Source organism: Sinocyclocheilus rhinocerous, unplaced genomic scaffold (genome assembly GCF_001515625.1).
Source record: "Sinocyclocheilus rhinocerous isolate Xijiao unplaced genomic scaffold, SAMN03320098_v1.1 scaffold3306, whole genome shotgun sequence".
Lineage (NCBI taxonomy): Eukaryota > Metazoa > Chordata > Actinopteri > Cypriniformes > Cyprinidae > Sinocyclocheilus > Sinocyclocheilus rhinocerous.
Window position 1 is genome coordinate 183,492 of NW_015640049.1, and position 6,961 is coordinate 190,452.

Genomic DNA, 6,961 nt, shown 5'->3' on the forward strand with positions numbered 1-6,961 from the left:
TTTAATCTGTATCGCATAAAAACTTCATAAAAATTATCAATTTAAACAAAAATTTACCGTCAACTACAGACATTGCATCCATCGATTCCGCCATGTTTCTCATTGACACGCCCCCAACTCGGAAACTCGGGGCTTAAAAAATTTTTCGAGTTTCCCACTCGTAATAACGACTTTGTGGTGGCGTTAATGTGCGTTCAACTCGTAAATACGATTTATCCGACATGACTTGAACGCACCATCAGATTTAAATTCAATGACGTCAAGGCTATAATGTGATTGGTTATTAAGGCACACGTGATCCAAGTTAGCCGTTACGCTTTCTCCAACAGTAAGTAATACAGACCCTCTCATCTCCCAATAGTAAGATAATCTCTGGCTGCCACACGATTCATATGGCAGGAATAAGATGATGGATGGTGTTTCACTCTATAATCATGTGCTCTTCGGCTACAGTGAGGAGTTGAGATGCTTATGAGCTCATTTAAATAACCATGAGACTGTATTTTTTATTTTTTTTTTAATCCATGAATAAATAAAATTCAAACCAAATCAAACGTGAACTGTCCTTTAGCGGTGCACTTGAAAATGTTTTTGAAAATGTCTTAAAAAACAATGTACACTATAGAGCAAATGCTAGCATTGCATAGAATCGTTTATGTTTTGCTAGTAAACATCTTTATTTACCATTGAACAATTGCGAAGCTAATTTTAGTATTGCTTATCTGCTGCAACCTTGATGTCTGCACATGCTAAAGCTTGTTAGCGTGTCTTATTTGAAATAACTTATTTCAGTATCAATAGCAGTTAATAGGTCGGCACATCCTGTCATCCCATCAAAAACATTCCCCTAACGTTCCCATATGGTTCCCGTTTGGTTATTTATTTTGGAAACCATATAAGAACATTCTTGGAACCGAAAATTACCTTCTCAGGTAATTTCTCATTACCTTTTTTTTTTTTTTTTTTTATAATAATCAAAAGAGACCTTATATGAAACATGCTTTTTTTTAGGTTATTTTTAGGTTTTATTTAAACAAACAAAAATCTAAACAACAAAAATACCTAACCTTCCCAGAATGTTGCAGGAAAGTTTTTTTTTGTTTTTGATAACTTACAGAAAAATAAAGAATGTTTGTAAATGGTTATCACTGGTTTTTATTTTTAAAAAACAATAAACTAACTTTCCCAGAACGTAGGGAGGTTTTTGTAATAACCTGAAGGAAAACTAAACAGAACGTTCTTTAATGGTTATTCTTAGGTGTTATTTTATATCCATAAACTAACCTTCCCAGAACCTTGTGATAATCTAAAGACAACATATATAGAACATTTTGGGAACCAAAAATTGTTAGCTGGGCAGTCATTCATTTTAAGACTGGATTTTAGTCTTCAATTTAGCACACGTACGTCTGCAAGATGTCTGTTAAAGATCGCTTCATCTGGAAAGCATCTGCTGAGTACAAACATCTGATAAACGTCTTTAAGATGTTGTACATTCATTCTAAATCATAAGCATCTTAAAGACATCTTCTAAACGTCTATTTGACATCTGATAGGAAACGTCCTATAGACGTATTGCAGATGAGCAAACGCTCTAAAAAATACGTCTTGCAGATGTCAAATAGACATCTCTGTGATGTACGTGTTCTATCAGGGATACGAGTCTCTTCATCTGTTAATTGAAATGCTAATGTCTCTCTAACATGTAATTTTTCAAAAAGACATTAACATTAACACCAGTGTGTGAGTCCTCTTCTGCTTATATTTACAGCCATTTATTAGATGATAGTTTATTTTGGTTGCTAGATAGTTTACAGGCTTCATCAGTGATAATGAATTTTAAATGCAGTAGCTCAACCCAGATAATAGCACAGGTACGTCTGCAAGATGTCTGTTAAAGATCTCTTCATCTGGAAAGCATCTGCTGTGTACAAACATCTGATAGACGTCTTTAAGATGTCAGTTTTACATTCATTCTAAATCATAAACATCTTAAAGACATCTTCTAAACGTCTATTTGACATCTGATAGGAAACGTCTTATAGACGTATTGCAGATGAGCAAACACTCTAAAAAATACGTCATGCAGACATCAAATAGACGTCTCCGTGATGTACGTGTGCTGTCAGGGAATGGTTCACATGTTTTCTGACTCAATTATTGAATCAATAGGGAATTTATTCAGTCCTCATTTCAGAAAGCAAAATAAAAAGCACTGTTCGTTTTTTTTGTAAACTTCGCAAAGATCAGCAAGTCACTGATAATAAACCAGTCCTCTTGTTTTAGACCAAAAATGGTTATTTGTTTTATTTTGTACATGCAGGAGCTACAGTTATGGTACTAGTGCAAGTTGCCTGTTACCTACTGATCTGAGACCAGTTTCCAGATTATTGCACTTTTGTACCATGGCACCTAAAGCTGTTCTTAACCCGTGATGCATTTGTTCATGCACATGAGCAGCTCCAGGCGGAGGGCGATGCGCGTGTGCCAGCCCAGAGGCAGGATCCGCAGGTACCGCGCCACGATGGGCGGACGCAGCAGGTTCTGGAACGTGGAGGATCGGTCCGTGTTTCCATAAAACACCTGATGGATGAACACAAGCAATAAACATCATTAAATGATGGGGATTCATACCAGTATAAGCACTACTGACTTAACCCAACCTTGTCATCCAAAACATTATTAGACAACAAATTGTCTTATCCCAGATAGCACAGGTACGTCTGCAAGATGTCTGTTAAAGATCTCTTCATCTGGAAAGCATCTGCTGTGTACAAACATCTGATAGACGTCTTTAAGATGTCAGTTTTACATACACTCTAAATCATAAACATCTTAAAGACATCTTCTAAACGTCTTTTTGACATCTGATAGGAAACGTCCTATAGACGTATTGCAGATGAGCAAACACTCTAAAAAATACATCTTGCAGACGTCAAATAGACGTCTCCGTGATGTACGTGTGCTGTCAAGGTCTGGAAAGCATCTGCTGTGTACAAACATCTGATAGATGTCTCTAAGTGATTCTTACACATTTTGTCCATCATGATAATCTTCACAACTGAAGCCTAAATACAATCGCCAGATGTGAAAAGCTAAGCGTAGGCCATTAACGAACTGCACCAGGGTCACATGATCACCACCATTAAGCTTCTGAAACTTAGACACTTGTTAGCAAACGCCTGTTTCAAGACAAATAAAAGCTTTTTAAGGGGTATTACAGATATATTTCATGTTGTAGAATAAAACGTGAAAATATCTTAAGCTTATTTCAGACCTTATTGGAGGCATTTAACCAAAAATCCATTCAAAAACCCAACAAAATGAACACAAATGCATGCTCTGAATGTGGTTATATCTCTATTTTATGAGTCTTTTCCAGGTGGTCTGAAGATCAGGAGTCCCGTTGATTGGCACGTGTGGATCTCCAGCGGTTTGTGATGGTGCAGGACAGACGGGCCCTATTTCAGGCCCAGTAATCTGGGCATCACAATCATTAATCATGAGATTATCCACTGGCACTCTCTACCCTCGCTCAAAGTCACTGTTTCTCACTCATTCTCATTCTGATGGTCTCTCATTGTCTCCTACAGACAGTCCTCTAGTTCTCTTATTCTGTGTCTTTTAATAATTTGATCATAATGCTGCTCTGTCAAACTGAGGTCAGAGGGCGGTGTTTTAGCTGATGCATCATGGATGATCGTTACTCATGTAATCACTCTAAAGCCTCTTAGCTTCATGCCCTGAATCATTAAGCATGCTCTTCTGAAAGTTTGGGATCAGTAAGATTTGTAATGCTTTTCAAAGAAGTATCTTCTGCTCATTATGGCTGCACTTATTTGATCAGAAATACAGATATACAGAAAAAACTGCAATATTGTGAAATATTATTGCAATTTAAAATAATGGTTTTCTATTTTATTATCCTTTAAAATATAATTTATTTCTGTGATCAAAGCTGTATTTTCAGCATCATTACTCCAGTCTTCAGTGTCACATGATCTTCAGAAATCATTCTAATATGCTGATTTATTATAAGTATTGGAAACAGTTTTTCTGCTTAATATTTTTTTGGAATCTGTGATACTTTTTTCAGGATTTTTTGACTTGAAGAGACTTTTTAAAGAAACATTACAAATCTTACTGATCCCAAACTTTTGAACAGCAGTATATATAAAACATTTTTTGTTCTGTACACAGGCACTAACCCGGCATGCAGTCTAGATAGGGGCTGTGTGTGGATGGCGTGGTGCTGATGGAGATTCAGGAGGCTGGAGTTCCGGTGGGTCGCGCCTCCTGACAGTCACAGCTGCAGCCCGTCGGTGTTTGATTCTCCGCCACTTCCTTCACACTCACATCGTCCTCATCTTCATAAGGCCACGGCATCTCTAACTCCTGACACACACGTGCATGTACAGTTGTCACACACACCGTCATATGTAACACACACACACACACACACACACACACACACACATTCATACTCACCCCCTGTGTGTTTACGCCAATGAAAACTGTGAGAGAGATCGGAGAGATACAGGTAATTATTAAAGATACAGTATATCTATCTATCTCAGTACAATCAAAAATACAATTTATTTTGGCCAAAATATATATGCTAAATATGTGTTATAAACCGTGAAACTCAATGAAATATGCTTTTGAAATAAATAAAAAATATTTAGTTTCAATGTTTATATGTATTTCAGGAGCAAGAAAATACTTTTCTAGTCGTACAGCAGCCTACATATAAGCTATATCTAAATGTAGGCAAAATAGATCTAAACTCGATTTGTAATTTAATAATGCTTAATTTTTAAATATTGCAATCTTGTATTTTTTTAATATTGCAAGTATTTTTCTCGCTGAATTTTGATAAATTAAGGTCTTTAAATGTGACATAGGAACGTGTTTTCTTGGCTTGAAACAAATATATTTTAAAATGCTTTTAAAGTATGTTTAGATTTTTAAAATATATTGGTAGAAAATATATTTACATACACACACATATATAAATAGTAGTGCTGTCAAATCGATTAATCGCCATTAATCGCATCCAGACTAAAAGTTTGTGTTTACATAATATATGTGTGTGTACGGTGTATATTTATATGTATGTATAAAATATACACACCTACATGTATATATTTAATAAATATATGTAATTTATATTTATATATGATATAAATCATATATAAATATGAATATAAATATGTATAAATGCATGTAGATATTTCTTAAATATATACATGTATGTGTATGTATATTGTATATGTATGTATGTATATTTTATATATAAATATACACATATATTATGTAACACACACACACACAAACTTTTATTCTGGATGCAATTAATCGCGATTAATCGATTTGTCAGCACTACTATATATATAGGCATATTTTGAAATACATTTAAAATCAAAGAAACATTGACAGCCAATCAGAATCCACTCAACAGCTCGAGCATTTAAAGCGGCAGAAGGCCAAACTACAGTGAGCTTAGAATAAGCAAAATCGGTTGTCGGTGTAAACGGGCCTTTAAAATTATTAAAGTAAAGCTCCTGAGTTCTGAATTTAATTTTCCATAAATGAATCTGCACACTTTTATTTCAACCATTTATCCGTTTACTGCTAGATATAAAGAACATCTGCTAGATTCCAAATACATAACTGTCAAGTTACTGTACTGGAGACACACAGATGGTGTGTCCAGCTCTCATATCACACACTCTTTGTACCTTGAGTCAGCAGCAGCAGAAACACACTGAGGATCTTCGTGTCCATCTTGAAGAGCAGATCTAGTGTGTTATGAACGGCAGCGTTCAGTGTGCTCTGGATTACTGTAATCCATACATCCAATAATAGTCCTGATCTGTCTATGCCTGGCTTCTCTCTGTTCATTGCTCACTCGGAGCTCAGGAAACTTCATTGAGTTCTCGGTTGGGTTTCACTGAAGAAGCCACTTTTGTGTTTCTCTTGAAATCTACAACTGCTTAAACCGCCATATTTCATTTTTGACAATGGGAACTGAATTAGAGAGCGTTCAGTGGATTGTACTGTTGTTGAACGACACACCGATTGTTCAGCTGATGAACTTTCAGTAGACAGTTTAAAAAGTTGTGATTTTGGGAAATTATATGATCTAGGATCTTTATACAGTGTGTGTGCCATTGTAAAGACTGTTACCATATATCTATAAATATATGTAGCCACGTCTATAAATCCAAATATAAACTGCACAATGGAAATTGAGTTTATCAAATGCAACTATATGAATATGTATTAATAATTGGCCTTTTATAGTTATAGCCTATATGCAATTCTCAAACCTTAACACACCCTGAGAAATGGTACCTGGAATCAAGAATCATGGATCATTGAATCAAGTTTAATATAGTCATTCATACCAACAAAATTAATTTTAATGCATTAAATCAGTAGAAAAATAAGTGAAGTAATTGCAGGTTACCACTTTTTACAGTCTAGGCCAGTCCTTACCAAATAAAAACATTGCTTTTACTAAAACATAAATAAATAAATAAACACCTAGAAAGAAAAAGAACAAAGATGATTTATATATATATATATATATATATACTATGAGGAAGCCAAATTTTAAAAGTGTGATTCCTAGACCTGAAAATACAACCTTTTAATTCCAACTTTTTTTTCAAAATGAATGCACATTTTTCTAGTTATGCCAAGCTCTAAAATATTTTTTCGGTTAGAAATTGTAAACGATATATTTAAAAAAAAATCCCTATCCACTGAAATTACAAACAAGAGCCATGGGGCCTTCAAATATTATTGTGGACAATGAGGGGCCTTGGAGTCAAAAAGGTTGAGAAGCACTGAATTAGCACAATACTTTTCTGTATGTGTGTGTGTTGAGTGTACCTGTTTTTCTATTCTGGTGGGGACTTAAACCTGAATACACACAGACTCATGAGACTCATGG